The 18,965-nt window shown below is 50.5% G+C and overlaps 2 pseudogenes; one reads left to right on the plus strand and one right to left on the minus strand.

Moving 5' to 3' along the window:
* Positions 1-18,965, plus strand: part of LOC136303665 (zinc finger protein 850-like) — a 141,473-nt pseudogene that overhangs the window by 80,119 nt on the left and 42,389 nt on the right.
* Positions 8,157-8,704, minus strand: LOC136303633 (olfactory receptor 14J1-like; annotated as a pseudogene).

The raw sequence follows: 18,965 nt of genomic DNA on the forward strand, positions 1-18,965 counted from the left end.
GTGGGATGCACCAAAATCTCTTCAGGAATGCAGAATACACAAAAACTCACTCAGAAATGGGTTACTCCTCCCTTCATCATTCCCAAATTTTGGCTTCTTCATCTCAGACTTCACCACACTCTCCCAATCCCCACTGCAATCCATCCTACCCTTGCTGGACATCAAGACCCCCTTCCCAAGCCCTGTTTCCCCCATTTCACACCTCCAAACCCCCCTCTCCCCAGTCCTGCCCCACCCAATGCCCATCTCACGCCTCCTGATTTGCATCCCATTTCACCCAAATCCCCTCCAACCCCATTCCACCTTGAGGGGCTGTGGAATCAAGTAATTTTGGGGTGAGATTGAGTAGTATTCAGTGGCATTGGTTGGTTTTTAGGTGACAGATCAATCCCTCTTGTCTTTTGTAGTGCCAAGAAAGGGAGACAACTACACCAAATAACCCCCCAAATCCCCTGTATCCACTCAGGTATCTCCCTGAATTCCAGATTCCATTGAAAAACTGCTTAAAAATGAGGCTTTAAATGCCTTTGATGACTTTGTTACTTCTACCCCAATTTTGTGTGTTTTAAAGGGCTGAAGATGAATCAAAAGAAAATTAGGGCCAAAACAAAAGGACCACCAGCCACTCACCAACATGGATCATAGGGAATGTGGGTCACGAGGGTTCTGCCCTGTGTGGGTCCTCTGATGGGGATAGAGTTGGAGCAGTGCATGAAGCTCTTCTTGCTGTTGGGGCACTCACAAGGCTTCCCTTACCGGTGTTTCTGTTGGTGTTGGCTCAAAACAGAGCTGTCGGAGAAACTCTTCCCATACTGGGGACACTCGTAGGGCCTCTCCCCAGTGTGGAAGTGCTGATGGGAAATGAGGTGGGAGTTATGCTTGAAGCCCTTCCTGCAGTCGGGGCAGCGGAAGGGCCTCTCCTCTCTGTGAATCCGCTCATGTACGTGGAGATGGGAGCTGGTCTGAAACCTCTTCCCACACTGGGGACACTGATAGGGCCTCTCCCCGGTGTGGATCCTCTGGTGAACAATCAGGTTGGAGCTGTCTCTGCAGCCCTTCCCACATTCCCCACAGATGTAGGGCCATTCCTCAGTGTGGAGCATCTGGTGGCGGATCAGTTTGGAACTCGTGCTAAAGCTCTTCCCACACTCCAAGAACTTGTAAGGCTTCTCCCCACCATGAAGCTGCTCATGGAAAACCAGCTCCAAGCTCTGGATCAATCTCCGGCCACCTTCCCAATACAGGGAGGGTCTTTCCTGCTCAGAGCACCCTGGGATTGGTTTGGAGCCCCTCCTCCTGTGGGATCTCTGGGGATTTTCCTCTTCATTGGATTCCTGTGCTGTGGAGATGCTCAAAACCGCCTCTTCCACAAGGTTCTGCTGCGGGGATTTGTCCTCCCTGGTCTCCATCCTCAGCTCCTTGTCTGGGGGAGGAAGGACAAGGAGAGGATGGGATTTGCCTCCGTGCCAGAGGGAAGGGGAAGCAGATCCCCTCAGTCCATCCCTGGCAGGACGGCGATGGCAGCGGGGTTGTCCTGCAGCCAGGGCCATGCTGGGCTGGGAGATGGAGCAGGGGAGAGGGAAAAAGGGACACTGACTTCCTCCTCACCTGCCTGGCTGTCCTGGGGCATTTTCCTCTTCCTCACAGACTAAACTATAAAATTTTAAAAAACCTAAAATTGGAGTAGGAAAAAAAAACCCAACTCTGACAGGGACAGAATACAACCTGACACCCCGTTAGTCAGGGTGTTGGTAGCAGTCCAATCAAATCGTGGCTGCAGTCCTCCTGGAGTGACAGATGTGGTTTTCTTGAAGCAGCACTCCTGTAGAAGGCTGTAGTTTTCCTCTGAAGGTCCAGTGGTGGTGTAGATGGGTCTGGTCCTCCTCTGGGAATCCAGTGGAAACAGGCTGCTTCTGATGTTTTCAATGTCAGATTTTATCCAGGTAGGAATGCTTGGCTCCTCCCTCTGGGTGGAGCATCTCGCAATGGAATGATGTAATTTTATCAGTGACTCAGTGAGACTCAATGGCCCATTAACAGATGATGTGCCCCTGTAGGGAGGATGGGTCGTGGAAGAGATAAAGAAAACCGCCACACCTTTGTTTAACAGCTGGCTCATTAACAGAAGATATCCTGCAGAGTGATGAGAAATGGGTCATGGAACAATTCTTACTTGGCATCTCCAGCTGGTTTGTTTTCAAACTGCCACACTGGGGAGAAGTGGGACCTTGCTGGGAACTACTGTGAGCAGGTTTGGAGTGACTGGCGTCTGTGGGCAACTGGGCATGACTGGGAGCATGCTGGGAGTTACTGGCATCATATTGGGAGTGACTGGGACTATACTAAGGGCAACTGGAAGAACTGGGAACACACAGGATGAAAGTGAGAGCAACTGGGTGTAACTGAGTGTAACTAAGACCATGCCTGGGGTAAACTAGCTAGCCCAACCCCCACCCAGAGGGGAACCAACATCTCATCGGCCCACCAAGGCTCTGCCGACACCGGGACCCCCAAAACCACCTCCCGGGGACCCCCCGAAGTCCCCCCGGGGGCCATCTGCGGCTCGGCTTTGGAGCGCTGAAAGCTCCAAACATCCTCCCCAAAAAACCTCAAACCCAGGAACAACCCCTTGGATATTTGGGGCGAGCTCCCCCTCCCCAGGCACCTGCGGGATGGGACCGATGGTCCCGGGGGGCTGCGGATTCGGGTACAGCTGGAGCCACCAGGTGTCTCCTCTCCTCTTCTTCCTCCCGCTTCCCGCTGCCGCTCCGCCTCTTCCTCCTTCCCTCATCCTCTTCATCTTCCTTCCCCTTTCCCTGGACATCTCACAGCTTGTGGGAAGAGCAGGGATGGAGCCGGGACAGGTCGGAACATGGCAGGAGGAGGTGCCCTAGAAATGTCATCACTGGGAGCGACTGGTTTTTACCGGGGTCATACAGTGACTGGGATTGTACTGGGTTTGTACTGACATTAGACTGGGATCATACTGGGAGCAGCTGGGCCCATGCCAAGGGAGACTGTGATCACACTGAGGGAGACTGGGATCATACTGGATTCATCCTGGAAGTGAGGAGCCTGCAGGGGGCAATTGTGACCATGGTGGGGGAAATTGGCATATACTGGGAGTGACTGGGATCATGGTGAGCTTAACCAGGAGCAGCTGGGAGCAACTGGGACAAACTGGAAGTGACTGGGTGCATGCTGGAGATGATTGGGGTCATACTGGCAGTGAGTACAATTAGAGTGAAGCTGAGTGGTTCTGAGACAATGGGATGATGCTGGAAGGAACTGGGGTACTCTGGGGAAGACTGGCACTGACTGGAACAAAAGTGAGGGTGAAAGAGTACAACTGGAACCATGTGGGACAAAACTGGATCATACTGGCAGTGACTGGGACCACACTGGGCCCATCTGTGGTTCATATTGGGAGGGACGGGACTAATACTGGGGGTACCTGAGAGTGACTGGGAACATACCCTGCACATCATCCCTGTAGTGGGGGTGACTTGGAGCATGATGGGAGCAAATGGCATCATACTGGGACTGATGGGGTTGATCTAGCTGGAGGGAACTGGGACCATACTGTGAGTGATCAGGGGTAACTGGGATTATACTGGGACCAGACTAGGAGTGCTGGCATGTGTCAAGTATCATACTGGAGGTTATTGGGCTCATGCTGGTGTTGAAAGGGGGCAAGTGGGATCACACTTTGGGCTACTGGGAGCAACTCTCCATGAAGCCCTGCTGTGTCACAATGGTCCTTAGGATAGATGAGGCCTCAAAGAGTCACAATGGTCTCCATTGTTCCATGAGGCTGCACTGCTTCAAAATGGCCTCCTTGGGTCCATGATGCCCTGTAGTGTCACAATGTCACTCCTTTCTCACAGTGTCAGAAAGGACCCTTCTTCTCATGGAGCCCTGCGGTGTCACTGTGGTCCCCTTGATTCCATGACGCCCTGCTGTGGTAAAATGACCCCGTGGTTAAACAAGGCCCTCCAGTGTCCCAATGGCCCCTTGGATCCTGTGGCTCCCAAAGAGTCATAAGGGTCTCCATTGTTCCATGAGGCTCTGCAATGTCACAAGGGACCTTTGGTTCCATGAAGCCCGACTGTGAAACAACTGTGTCCTTGGTACCTTCAGAACGGCCCCTTTGTTTCATGGAGCACCACAGTATCAGAACAATCCCCATGGCTCCACAGGCCCCCCCAGTGTAACAATGGACCCTTTGTTCCATGAGGTTCCTCAGGGTCACAAAGGTCTCCTTGGATCCCCAGTGTCACAATGGCCCCTTGGCTGCAAGTGGCCCCGCTGTGTCACAAGGGCTTGTGTCTTGGTTTAGATAGACAGGTATCTGCCAGGAAAGATCGGAGTCTCCCTTGGAATGTACGGGCCCTCCCCGTTTACAATTTATTATAAATTTGCAATTAATAGGCTGTCAGGCAAAGATTTTGGGAATAGGTAGAGCAGGTCTTTACTAGGGATATAAAAAAAGACAAATGTTGTGGAACAGAAGAATAAGCAAGCAAGCAAACAAACAAGAAATCCTAGAAAACCCTGACAGAGTCAGAAATACAACCTGACACCCTGTTGTTCAGGGTGTTGGAAACAGTCCAAAGGGAAGCCCTCCTGAAATGGCAGATGTGGTCCTGTTGGAAGCAGAGATGGTGCTGTGGAGACAAGGGTGCAGAGATGGGTCCAGTCTTCCTTCGGGAGTCCCATGGGAACACTGGGATGACTGGTGACACTTGTGACTCCCTTTTATCTAGATGAAAACGGTTTGGCTCGTCCTCCCTGGGTAGAGCATCTCACAATGGGATGATGTAATGTGTCATGTCATTGGTGAGCTTTAATGGCCCATTAACAAAAGATATCCTCACGGAGGGAATGGGAGGGTGAGCAGAGATAAGGAACAATGACCCACTTTGTTTTAACAGCTGGCTTGTTATCAGAAAGGTGATTGCACACTCCCTCCTGGAGTTACAACATATAAAGTAAAAACACCTCCCCAAGTGGATTTCACCAGATGGAATCGAATATTTTTTTTTCCTTTTTGGTTACAAAACCCAAGACAGCTTGTGGTTCCATGAGGCTGCAGAGTGTCACTATGGACCTCTGGTTCCCTGAAGCCTTGCTGTGTCACAGTGGACTTCTGGTTCTGTGAGCTGTCATGTTATCAACAACGGCCTCCTTGGTTCTGCAGTGTCACCATGGATCCTTTGTTCCATGAAGTTTCTCAGAGTCACCATGGACTTCTTGGCTCTGTGAGGCCCTGCTGTGTCACAATGGCCCCTTGGTTCCATGAGGCCTTTCTCTTCTGTCACAATGGACTTTTGATTCCATGAGTTTCCATAGTCCCACAATGATCTGAAGCATCAGTTCCATGTGGCCACACTGTGTCAAAACAGATTTTGGTTCTGTTGGGGGTTAGATTTGTTCCTTCTTTCTCTAAAGAATTTTTTCCCCATAAGTTACCAAGGAGACCAAGTGTTGGATACTTGAGAGTACTTAACCAAAACAAAGAGGTGGACAAAGGTGGAAGGGGGGGATAACGCAGGTAAAAGACAGAGCTTGAGGCAGCTGTGGGCTTTTCTTTTTCCGGCGTTCAGGGAGGGAGAGAACGGCTGTTGCTGGCTGGAAGAGTTTCACTGTGGCCAAAGGGATCCAGTCCTGGGAAATCTACTATCACCGGTTCAGCCTGAATCCTGAGTTTTTCTCTGCCACTCGCGGAAGCTGGGCCGCTTTCTGCCTCGCCTTCGGCTCCTTCGGCGCTGCTCCTCTTGCTGCAGCGTGACCCTGCACCCCCTGCGCTGCCGGGACATCCTGCCCCTGCCTTCCGAGACACCCTGCCATCCCAGCTACCACCCCAGGACTTTTCCACTGTTTCAGCTTGGTGCTCTGAGGATCCTGCAGGGACACCGAAACCAAACTGCCCTGGGTTTTGTGAAACAAAGCCCTCAAGGTTCTTGGTACTGTTGTCGTTTGTTATTAATGCTGTAGTTGTTTGGTGGGGGTTTTTTTTGTGTTTGTTTGCTTTGTAATACATACTAGTAAAGAACTGCTATTCCTATTTCCCAACTCTTTGCCAAAGAGCCTCTGATTGTAATTTATAATTGAAAAAGAAAATAAAAGGGGGGGGGGGGGGTTTACACTCTCCATCCCAAAGGAAACTGCAGTTGTTTTTTTTATTGCCTGGCAGATACCTGTCTTCCCAAACCAAGACAGGTTCCATGCAATCCCACTGTGGCAAAATGTCCCCTTGATTCCATTGGATTCTGCAGTGTCCCAATGGACCCTTTGTTCCACCAGGTTCTAGTGTCACAGTTGACTCCTTGGGTCCGTGAGGCCGTTCTCCAAAATATCAGAATAAGACTCCTTAATACTAAAATGGTGTTAAAGAGGGCATCATTTATTCAGGGCTGAGATCCAGCAGGGGATAACACCAAACCTTATGTGGATACGTGATTCTAAGTGTGCTGCTTATATACATTTGCTAAATGTGTATTTCAGTTTACGCATTTTCATAAAACCCACCCCAAGTTCCCAGTTTCAGTCCGTGCTTATTCTATCACTGCACCCGTGAGCCAGATTTCTTCTTCTTTTGTCACCATCCCTGCTGGGAAAGCAGCCCCTCAATGCCTTGTTTCTCTGCTGAATTTTCACAGGCACAGAAAAAATTGAATTAACCCTTTTGGCATCAAGCCCAAGGCTTTGTGTGCCCAGGCAGAGGCAGGCAGGACACAGAGCTGTCAGCAAAGGAAGGGCCCAGCCAGGTGGGGCAGCCGGGGGGTGACGACAGCCTGCAGGGACAGAGGCGCAGGGCAGGGACACCGTGGGACAGCCTGGGCTGCACAGGGCACAGGGATGGGCAGCAGCTGCAAGGCCCTGACAGAGCCAACTCCTGCAGCACTCTGCCCATGGCTGCTGGGCCTGGGCCTGAGGCCAGCAGGGGACAAGTGACCCTTGCAGCCCTGGGGCCTCATTGCCTCCCTGTCCCTGCTCAGCAGCCTGGCAGGGGCTGCCCCATGGTGCTGCCCTTGGCATTGCACATCCCCACATCCCAGTGGCCCTAGAAGAGCCCTGAGCACTGAGGGAGGGACAGGATCTGCCTTGCCAGGGGCTGGGGCTCAGGCCTTGGCCTTTTGGATTCATGGAACTCATCCAGGTTTGCTCAGCACCAGAGACACCTTTGCCTTGTCTGTCCCTACTTGTCATCACTGCTTGCAGTGTTCTGCTCTAACTAAAACCTGAGGACGCTTTCTCAGTCCTGTCCCCCAGTGAGACTCCTTTAAACGATAAGAATCTTCAGTGTTTCAATTTCCCTTTGAATTCTTGAGAAGTTTTTTCAGCACACTCTGAAGGGCTGAGTCTGATGTAAACAGCACCAAAGCCCCGAGAGGGTCACATTGAAGTCCTTGTGCTGTGTCTGTGCTGCTGAGCTGGGCCGGGCTCCTGGCACAGAGGCAGCTCCTGGCAGGGGCAGCGCTGCAGAGAGACAACTCTGTCCAGGAGCAGCCCCTGCGCACAGCACAACAGGGCTGGGGCACTGCCAGGGCACCTCAGGGACACGAGCAGGGCGCAGACAGAGCTCACAGGGGCTCAGCACTGGCAGGGGCTTTGTGCTGTCCCAGAGGGGGCTGTGCCACAGTGGCACCGCTGTGGCTGTGTCACAGAGCCACAGAGCAGGTGAGATGTCAGAAAGGGGCTGTGTGACAGCACAGAGTGGGTTGTGTGAGGTCACAGATTGGGCTATGACATCTCGGAGTTTGTTGTGTGAGGTCATTGAGCAGCTACAGCATCACAGATAGCAGTGTGTGACATTGCAGAGCTGGCTGTGACATCATGCTGTGGCTTTAAGACATCATAGAGTGGGGTGTGAGGTCATAGAGTGTGCTGTGACATTACAGGGTGACTGTATGGCATTACTGCGGGGGTTGTGTGGCATCACTGAATGGGTTGTGACATCACAGAGCTAGCTGTGACTTCACAGAAGGTGTCTCTGTGACATCAGAGAGTGGATTGTGACATCACAAAGCAGTAACACTAGAAAAAGAATAAGGAAAGATCCCAATGAAAAAATGGGCAAATAGGAAAATAATGTCCAAGATTACATTCTGAGTTACATTCTGAAGGTTCTGGAGCAGGAAAGAAGGAGTTTATTACTTCTGAAAAGATCCAGGCATCATTTTCCTCAGGGCATCCTTGAGCTCCTGCTTCCTCATGCTGTAGATGAGGGGGTTCAGGGCTGGAGACACCACTGAGTACAGAACTGGCAGGGACAGATCCAGGGATGGGGAGGAGATTGAGGGGGGCTTCAGGTAGGCAAATGTGCCAGTGCTGATGAACAGGAGAGCACGGCCAGGTGAGGGAGGAAGGTAGAAAAGGCTTTGTGCCTAGCCTGCTCAGAGGAGATCCTCAGCACGGCCCTGAAGATCTCCACATAGGAGAAAACAATGAACACAAAACAACACAATCCTAAACAGATGGAAAATGCAATGAGTCCAACTTCCCTGAGGTAGTAGTTAGAGCAGGAGAGCTTGAGGATGTGTGGGATTTCACAGAAGAACTGGCCCAGGGCATTGCCCTGGCACAGGGACAGGGAAAATGTATTGGCTGTGTGCAGCAGAGCATGGAGAAAGGCACTGGCCCAGGCAGCTGCTGCCATGTGGGCACAAGCTCTGCTGACCAGGAGGGTCCCGTAGTGCAGGGGTTTGCAGATGGACACGTAGCGGTCGTAGCACATGATGGTCAGGAGGAAATACTCTGCTGAGATGAAGAAAAGAAAGAAAAAGAGCTGTGCAGCACATCCTGCGTAGGAGATGGTCCTGGTGTCCTAGAGGGAATTGTGCATGGCTTTGGGGACAGTGGTGCAGATGGAGCCCAGGTCGCTGAGGGCCACGTTGAGCAGGATAAAGAACATGGGGCTGTGCAGTTGGTGGCCGCAGGCTACGGCGCTGATGACAAGGCCGTGGCTCAGGAGGGCAGCCAGGGAGATGCTCAGGAAGGGGCAGAAGTGCAGGAGCTGCAGCTGTCGCGTGTCTGCCAATGCCAGCAGGAGGAAGTGGCTGATGGAGCTGCTGTTGGACATTTGCTGTGGCTGCATATGGGGGCATGTTCATGGATAAAGGGCAGTGACAAGTCAGGACTGGCTGCTTTGAGCCAAACTTGTGCCATTCTCTGTAGCCTGTCCTGCTGGTGTTGGTGACTTTGGTGCTGACCCTGTCTGCTGACAAAACAGCAACACATTCGCTTAAGAGCTGGACTAGGTCGGTGCAAAAGATGGCGGCCAGGGCTGCGGCAGCCACACACAAGATGGCGGCCAGGGCTGGAGAACCACACACAAGATGGTGACTGGGGCTGGGCTGCCAGGGCGGCTGATCTCACTAGGAGGCGCAGCCTCAGCCCTCTGGCTGCCATCCTGTGTGGGGCAGGCTGAGCCCCCCTTCAGTGTCTGTTGAAATGGACATTAACGGACACCCGGGAAAAGGACACGGTTTGGCACCTTTGGTCTGTGCACACAAACATAGACCAGCCAGTTTGGAACGTTGGCTGGCAGTATTTTGATGTCAAGTCAATTCAAATAGGTGAAAATAGAAAGAAACTCCAGGCACTGAACGTTTTAAAATAAAAACTTCTCTTTTTTCTTCTTTTTTTTTCTAAAAGAGGGCTAAAAGCACTTCTTGTGCACATGGACTTCAATTAGCATCAAGCAGCATCACAAGTGGTTTCATCCAGGCAGGAGTCACAGTGACTGTGAGGTGATGAAAATGGAGATGGGATCTGCTTGAGATGGATGGTGCAGAGGCTGCTCACCTGCGACGTGTATCCCTCAGGGTGCCTATTTCTTTAGAACACTATGAAGACTAGAGAGAATTGAAAGTCCACTGCAGTTTAGGTTGTTCTTCACGAGATTGTTCAAGTTGAGCACAGCCATTCTGTTCAGCAGACACACGGGCAGGGGCTTCTTGGAGCGCTGCTCTGGCACCCATTCTTTGGAGGAGGGGATTGCAGGAAAGAAGAAAAGAAGCTCATCAAATACTGAAGAGGAAGAGTCACTGACAGGAAGCAGTGGGTTAAGAAATGTGAGGGGAAAAAAGGCAGAAAACACGAGGTGACAAGTGTGAGAAATGGGAGTGGAAAAAGGAGGGAAGTGTGAGGGAAGAAAAGAGTAGGAAACCTGTGTGAGAAAGGGTGAGAAAACTGAGGGGAAAATGGTGAAGATGTGAGTGAAAATAGGAGAGGAAGGTGAGAGGAGGAAAAGGCAGGACATATGATGGGAAAATTCTAAGAAACGTGATCAGGAAAGGCTGAAAAACATAGGGGACAAAATGGAGGGAAATGTGAGGGGAAGAGAGTGAGAAAATTACTGGCAGAGAGAGAGAAACAGGCAGCAAATGTGAGGGGAACATTGTGAGAATCCTGAGGGGAAAAGAGTGAGAAACCAGAGGGCAGAAAAAGGCAGAAAAGATTAGGGGGAAAAAAGGGGTGGGAAGTTGGATGGGAAAAGTGGCAGAAAACAGGAGTGAAAAAAGGGCAGAAAATGCTAGAGGAAAAGTATAAGCAACATGAGGGGGAAAGAATGATAAATGTGAGGGGAGAAGTGGGAGAAATGTAAGAGGGAAAGCCTGGGAAACATGAGGGCAAAAGTGAGAAACATGAGGAGACAACTTGGAGAAAAATGACTGAGGAAAGGAGAAAAGCATGAGGGGAGAAAAGGACAGGATAAGTGAGGGGAAAATTGTGAGAGTCGTGAGACAACAAAAAGGCAGGAAAAAGTGGGAAGCTGGGGAAATGTGAGAGGCAAAGTGTGAGGAAAGTGAGCTGAAAAGGGTGCAGAAAATAAGTAAAACTTGGGAGGCAAACATGACAGGAAAACTGTGAGACTCGGGAGGGGGGAGAGGGTGGAAATGTGAGAGGGAAAAGAACAGGAAATGTGAAGGGAGAAAAGGAGAGAAGGCAGTATTGGCATGACAGCTGAAATGATTCCTAACACATTCCCCCATGCATTTGCCCATTTATTGCACTAGCCCAGGGCTTCTCTGTATGTCCGTCTCCCCCCACCCGGCCTTGATTCCTGTTCGGAAGCAGTAGAAGTGCAGGATGTGCCCACCAGCAGGAGCTGCTCCAAGCTGGGAAGGCGCCAGGTGGTGCTGATTTCCAGAGGCTTCTGTGTCCCAGGTGAGGCCAAGGCAGGAGTGCGTTGAAAGGTGCTGCTGCTGCTCCTCTGTTCCAGAGAGGCCTGGCTGGGCAGGGCACGGCGCCCACCGCACTGCGGGCTCTTTCTCCTGCCACAGCTGGGCACACCTGGCAAGAAATCATGATGACTTGTGGGGAAACCAAGGGCTTTGTGGAGGCTGCATTGCTCTGCACACACCCGGGCCACCTGCAGCACAGAGCTTTGGCCCCCAGAAAGGTAAACCCGAGGGGAACAGCTGGAAAAGGTTTCATTTTCACCTGTCAATAGATGACTTTATTTCAGTGCTGGGTGCGTGGGGAATCACTTTCCTAACACGTGCTCAGCCAGAAATCTCACCTACTCATTTGTAACCATGGAAATAAGACCGACTCATTACTCATTACTCAAACTCACAGGCTAAACATTCCCTCAAATTAGTTGACATATTTAAATCACTTCTCAGAAGTTACCGACAGGAGAGTAGGGCTCTCTTGAGAGACCCGGGTGGTCATTTGGGGAACATCCCATTCCTGCAATTCTCCTCTGATGCTCAAGAGCCCCCTACAACCACTCTTTTCCCCTTGAATGCATTCCAGCTACCTTCTTAGGAAGACTACTCTATTCTCAAGGCTAAGGTAGCCACTTGCACACATTAATCACTGCGCTGAGGGAATAGAGGGCTCAACACTCTGTTAATGCAAAGGGAATTCACAATTTGTTACAGTTCAACATCTTCTCAAAACCTGCCTTCTCTGGGAATTGCTCACAAGCATTTCTTTAATTCACCTTGAAAATGTTTTTGCTGACTGAAGCCAGAGTGTGTCTTTCCTTCAGCAATTCAGAAGAAAAACACAAACTGCCTACTGAAACCCTTCTGCTCCCTTCCAAATCAGTTCACTGCTCAAGCACGAGCCACAGGCTCATGCCCGATTCTCTCAGTGAGATAGGATATAATATTTTGCTGCAGCTTAAGAATTATTGGAAGAAAGAATAAAAGCTGTTGGTTCTTGGTGTTGTTATTTAGGGTTTGGATTGGTTCTAGTTGATTTGTTGGGTGTTGCTGTGAGCTGGGAGAGGGGCCAGCATGAAGACCAAAACAAAAGGGAAGTAGGAGAAGAGGAGAGGGGACAGAAAAGGAGGCGGTGGGGACAGAATACAGGTTTCCTATTACCCAGCCAAAGGGAAAGGGGACACGGTTCGCCCTGGGCTGGGAAAGGCAATAAAAAGCAGCATTCTGTGTGAGTGTGTGTTGTGTGTGTGTTTGGCTCTTGGGAGAGGGAGATACACACCCAGCTCAGGTGAATCCTTACTAAGAAACAGTTCTCTTTGGCTTTGATGACTTTGTCTCCCCATCAAATTTCATCTAAGAGTTGGCTCCTCTCTAACACCTCTCTCCCAGCAGCTCAGGGCTGTATTGCGCAGTGCTTGCTGTGTGCCAGACAGCACAAGGAGGGCTGGCCTGGTGCCCCTGAATATTTCTGCAGAACACTCTGCATTTCGCCCCTTTGCTCTGGCTCAGTGTACAACTCCAGCACTGCGGGCACTTTCTCCCAGAGCCGTGTGAGGCCCTGGCTCCTGCAGATGTGACCTGACAAGCTGTCCCTGCCTCCCGCTGGCCTCGGTTTCCCCGGCAGAAGCACCGTGCCTGAAGGACGCTGCCCTGTGCCGGAGCCTGCGGAGCAGCCCGGCTCCCTCCCCTGTGCCCAGAGCGCTGCACACACTGCTCGCCTTGGCCAGGAGTTACAGGGCAGCCGGCACAAGGGTGGCAATCCTCAGCCAGGCCTGCAGCCCTCTGCTGTGGTTTGCCTTTCTCGCCTCCTGTGCACACTCTGGACAGCCGATGGCACCAGTCTGTGCTGTGCCCAGCACAGCCACGCTTCCCCTCGGGAGAGCCTTCCCCACTTTCCAACTGTACCAAAGAAGCCATCAATGTCACTCTCCACCTCTAAGAGAAAACTGACAGTTCAGAAGAAAATATTGAGCTTTCTCAGAGGCTCAGAAGGAGGGGAATCATTCCTATGCTACTATCCTACTCCACTGTCCTAGCTGCAATCCTTCTCTACAGTCCTAACTACAGTCCTATTCTACAATCCTTCTCTCTACTGCTCTTGGAGAAAACAGTTCAAAGGGCATTGTCGCCATCTTGTCTCCTTCTTCCACTCTTTCACTGAACTGATCAGTGGCACCAGGCTGGACACAGGCTTGGCTGATGTTACAAATGGGTGCTGCACAAAGAAAAAAAAAACCAAGAATGAACCATTACTTTCCAAGCTAAGAGCCGCAAAGGCAGGGCAATATTTTTAAAAGGAAGAGGAGATTGAATCAGAGTAGGTCTAAGGAGCAACACTGGGGCCACATTGGCATGGCTTGCTGCAAGAGCTGCTAAGTGCCCCAGGCCTGGAAATATCTCAGGTCTGAGCATCCTGATCTCTTTAAAGAGCTCCCTGGTCATATTGCAGGGCACTTGGACCAGATGAGCTTTACAGGTCCCTGCCAGTCCAGCCCAGTCTAGGATTCCTGGCTGTTTTCATTTGAACAGCACCAAGAGTGGAGGTGAGGAGGAGGAGGCTCATCTGATGCCTGGCAGTTCAGTGCAGGAGGAGCCCATCCCTGGGACACTGTTTCCCCTGCAGCCCCTTGGCATTTTACCTGCAGCAGCTCCTTGGCAGACCAGCGCTGCGCCTCGTCTCTCTGCAGGCAGCACCTCAGGAAGTCACGCAGAAAAGGGGAGCAGAGCTTGGGCTGCTGCAGCTTTGGGATCCCTTTGGTGGCTAGCAGTTGACCCTGGAGAAAAAGGAAACACGAGTTTTTCACCTGCTTCTTTCAAGTCTGGAACTGCTCTCCTAGATCCCATTGTTGAAGCTGCACTCTTCAGTGACAGTTTCTGCCATGGCACAGAGGCAGAGATGACTTTCCTGGACCAACAAAACACCCAAAGCCCAATGCAGCCACAGCTTTTCCAGCAGATCTTGCCTTGGCAGTTGATTTCATTGACTGACCTTGTTAGTGGAAACAATATCAGCAAAAGCAGGTTTCCTTCTCTGAGGATTCACCTGAGCAGCTTGACAGGCTATTTGGAAGAGGGACTTTGCTCTACTAACTCACTCTACTATTTCCAAAGATAATTACATGAAAAGCATCTCTGCAGCGCTTGTTGGTCCCTTAAGCACAGCTGCCATCAAACAAAAGTCATCAAGCTTTTTTCTTGGTTCTTGAAAACAATGGGAATTGCAAGCAAAGAAAGGAAATCCCTCAGTTATTCCTCAGGTAAGGAAACAAACATTTGGAATCTCATCTTCCACACAGACACATGAAGATGCACGCACAACTGTCTTGGGACGAAAATGCCTCTTTGGGCACACAGGAAACACCTGCACCTCCGTCTCTCATCAGACTGGAAATTTCAGCTTCCCTTATGCAGCAAAAGGAAAATTTTGGTGGTCAAAGCAGCAGATGGAGAAACGCCATCCATGTGGTAGCCCTCTGCTCATTTGGACACTCAAGTCAATGCATTAATGGTATGGCCATCCTAGAAAGTGCCAGGAAACAAAGGGGTGGGTTTGGCAGGCTCTCCACATGGTCAGGTTTCATCTTGGTGACATGGAGGTGGCGGCTTGGGTTAGGAAAGAAAGACGGTCACTAAGTGTTTCAGCAGCACCGCACAAGAAGCACAACAGACTCTGTGGCCTTCACACCCTCTTGTCAAGGTTTCAGGCGAATTTCCCTGTGAGAAGAACGGGGATGCACTTCTTCTCTCCAAACCACTGTTTTATAAACTTTCTTGGGTTTGGGTTACTTTCCTTCATTTCAGGAAAGATAACACCACTTCTAAGATGCTTGTTTGCTGTTATTAGGGCCATCTACAAAGTCAAAAGAGCTGGAACGACTTCTAAGCCAAAGCCAAATGTTGCCTGAGAAGGGAGATTGTTTGCGTGGGCTAAGGCTTGAGTTCCCCCACGGATGCAACCAAAACTCCAGCAGATGCTGATGTGCTGCAGGGACATTTTCAGAAAGGGACTGTGGTGGAAGTAGTTCTTCCAGCAGATGGCAATGGCATTTTTTCCAGTGGCACACAAAACGTGGGATGGGGGAGAAAGACAGTGGGATCAGAGAGTATTTACACCTTACCGAGGCACAATTTTTCTTCCAGTAAGGAGGTTCTCCTTCCACCATTTCAATGGCCACAATTCCCAAAGACCATATGTCCACTTTGGGCCCATAGGGTTCACCGTTCACTTCAGGTGCCCTCCACCGAAGAGTCCCGACCACCGATCTCCGTCTACTCTGCCCAGGGGTGAGTTGAGCAGAGAGGCCAAAATCAGCTGGGGAGAAAGCAAAAGACTGTTTTTATTTGAATCCTGTGCAATTAGGAAAGCAAGCAAAAGAATTTCCCGGTAGAAGTTTGAGGATGTGCTCTTGAATCTCCTGGACAGCTGTCCCTGCTCTGTTTCCTCAGGACTTTAGCCAAGGAAATATGGCACTGGCTGCTTCAAAAATCCCCACATTTTTTACACTGCCTCCAGCAGGGGCTTTTCAAACTTTAGACATGTAGCTCCCTCCCTCTGGAAGGGACACACACAGAGCAATGCCACTGTGGACTGCTCGTTCCTTGCCATAGGTCTGTGCACGTTGCCACCGTGTGGTCAGTTCACAGCAGGGCTCCCTGCACTGCCACCAGCACCATTTTGGGGGGGCTGGCACTCACTCAAAAGCAGCCCCACACCCCACATATCCCTGGAACGCTGCACCTGACCAAGAATATACTGACCCAGCTTGACAGAGCCATCGGTTTTGAGAAGGATGTTGGAACTCTTCAAATCTCTGTGCATCACATGGTTGGCGTGGAGAAAATGCAGTCCTTGCAGGCACTGAGAGAGAAACCAGAAACAGGAGGGCAAAAATCAGTGATGTGATTTCATCACACAAGAAAGGAAACAGCTCTCCAAGATTCCCTCTCCAGGGGAATGAGGAGTAATGGCAGAACACAGTGCCATTGAGGGGAAGAGCTCGCTGCTCCAACACAGGCAGGGCAGCGCCTTTCTAAAGAAAGGCATGTCAGCTTGTCAAAGAGCAACAGCAACTGCTGGTGTAGACTCTGCCCTGCAAACCAGCCAGGATGACTGCTGCTGAAGTCGATGTGCTCAGAAGTAAAGAGCATTCTGGCTGCACTGCTAACCTTTCCAGCTGAGGACTGAGAGAAATGACTCTCTCTTTCTTTGCTGTTCCTTTCAAATGCTACCACCACCACCTTTGCTTTTACAGGCAAGGAATGCAGTGCCAACAGGCCAAAGTTTAGAGAGGCAAGATGGAGAAGAGCAAATACAAGAACCAGAGTGAGAATGCAACAGCAGGAGAGAAGAGGACAAGAACAGAGTCCAGTGAGTGCAGGGGCACTGGCAGGCAGTTCACTTGAGATGCTCTTGCTTGCCCAGAGCATACCGGCGACACAGAAACAACGCCTGGCTCACGGAATCGCTCCTGTTCTGAGCCCCTTTCCCAGACAATCCTGCCCAAGCTCTGGGAAGCACAGCTGGGATCCCCGACTGACCTCCCGACTGATGGTGGCGATCTCGTCTTCTGTCAGGCCAGTCTTTTGGATTATGTTGTAAAGAGTGCCTCCATCCATGTACTCCATCACCAGCCACAGTTCTTCATGCACAAGGTAGCTGAAAGAAGGAAACAAGGCCATGCAGATGAACATGCATTCGTTGGTTCCTTTGCTTGATTCCTGTTTCCAGGTCCCTTTGTGACAAGGGCAGAATTCAAAGAATTAAAGACATTCCCTCCAGGCTGTGGGTTGTTTGCAGTCTGTGCAGTCTCAAGGAGAACAGCACATCTGGGAAAAAGGAGATGTCTCTGATGGCCAGCAATCAAAAAGTGCAGTTTAGTAACAGCCAAGATGAAAAACCTGTCATGCGTGGTATTTCTGGAAATAAGCACCTAGTGTTCCTGGCATGGACAGCCATGGAAAAGAGGGGCAACAATCCAAGGGAAATCCTCCCTAGCATGCTTCATCAGCATTGAAGAAACCTTAAAAAATCAATCCTGAGACAACATGGAGGCAGTGAACTTACAGGGTACTGACTTCTTATGGTAGAGTTGATGCAGGTTTTTGAACAATTTTTCAACTATGTGTTGGAAAGCCAGGGATGACTCATGGAGAAAACTGCACTCTTTTCCCATCCATTGGAGATGAGTAGTGAAATAATAATGAACCAATAATAATGAACAGTTTTCTTTTCTGCCAGTGTCCAAAGTGGGGTTTTAACCTTGCATGCTTTTACTATGTAAACAAACCCTCATGGGATGAGACCACGACCACTCACCCGTCTAAATAATGGACAAGATGGGGACTCATATTCCTCTTCATGACCGTGATTTCAGTAACAATATCTGGCATCTCGCTTGGTCCTTGAAGATCGATTTTCTTGATGGCCACCTAGAATCACATTGAAAATCAGTAACTTTAGAAGTTGGTGGAATGAGACCACAACACACATAGGGAGAGAGATTTTGCAATGACACCGCCAAGCCGTGCCAAAGTGCCTTGTAATTAGACAAAGGAGTAATTAGGAACTGACATTCCTACAGCCCATTTCTCTGCTCCTTTGGGGGCCAGATACAGAACATGTGGCCACTGACCACATTTTGCCTTGTCCACTTGTTAGCAATGGTGTGTCAACTATCATCCCCCAAGCTCTGAGCACACTCTCTGTCTGTCTGTACTTCAGAAGAAGTAATGCGTGCCTTGGTACTCTGTGGATACATCTTGGGCTATAGGCAGGGCTTGGGGCTTTTAGGGACGCCTTGCAGATCTCTCCCTATGTGCAGTTCCCAACTGCAGCACTGCAGGTGGCTAAGGAACTGCCAGGAACATTCAGATGGATTTGCTGGCAGCCAGAAATGAGAATTCAGGACTCTGAAGCCGTAGCCCCAGAGAGCAGTGAGATGCTCCTTTGTTGGAGCAATTGAGAGCCAGGGAGAGCGTCCTTCTCTGAAAGGAACCGCTGCCCTCCTTGCCTTCCTTCTGGCAGCTGAGCAGGACAAAGACTGTCCCAAATGCAGCTGGCAGGCTGGCACCAGTCTGTGCTTCTTGTGCCTTTGCAGCACAGCTCTAGCCACAGCTGCAGCCACAACAGACACGAGAGAGGAAAGCCCTGGAGAGCAGCAGAATCTGCAGGGGCTGTTGAAATTTACCTCTCCTCCCGTGGCAGTGTCGATCGCTCTGCAAACCTCTCCAAAAGCCCTAGAAACAAAACAGCAGCAAAGAAAGGAGAAAGGAGACGCCGTTTAGACCTTGGAGTGAAAGCCAGCCCAGACAGGAGATGTCTGCTGGAAATGCCTCAAACCTGCAGCATGCAGGAGGGCTCTGCCAGAAGGCAGATGATGCATTTTCCTCTCCAGTGCATGGGCACTGGGCCTGTTTCTGAAGCACTGGGGTTTAGTGCCTCAGGTCAAATGGCCAGGTGATTCTTTCATCTTGGATTTCAGTTTCTAAACTGGGCAGTTTTTATCCTCACCACAGACTATTTCCTTCAGCAAACTCTTGGGAAGAAATGTTCCTGAGAAGTGTTATCTGACTGCTATGATAGGGGGTAGGTTGCTGTTTCTGGTAATGAAATAGAAGTGTCTTTGATAATGCCTTCTGACCACACTTACAAATTCTGGCCGGTACTGAGAGATGGGGCAGACTAACCCCAGTGTCTGAATATGTTTGCAGCTTGCCTGACTTCACACTTGATAGATATTCCAGCAGCAAATCACCTGCCCCATGATTATGTAGAAGCAACTG

Source organism: Chamaea fasciata, unplaced genomic scaffold (genome assembly GCF_029207755.1).
Source record: "Chamaea fasciata isolate MVZ Bird 193981 ecotype frontalis unplaced genomic scaffold, bChaFas1.0.hap1 SCAF_40, whole genome shotgun sequence".
In the NCBI taxonomy this organism is placed as follows: domain Eukaryota; kingdom Metazoa; phylum Chordata; class Aves; order Passeriformes; family Sylviidae; genus Chamaea; species Chamaea fasciata.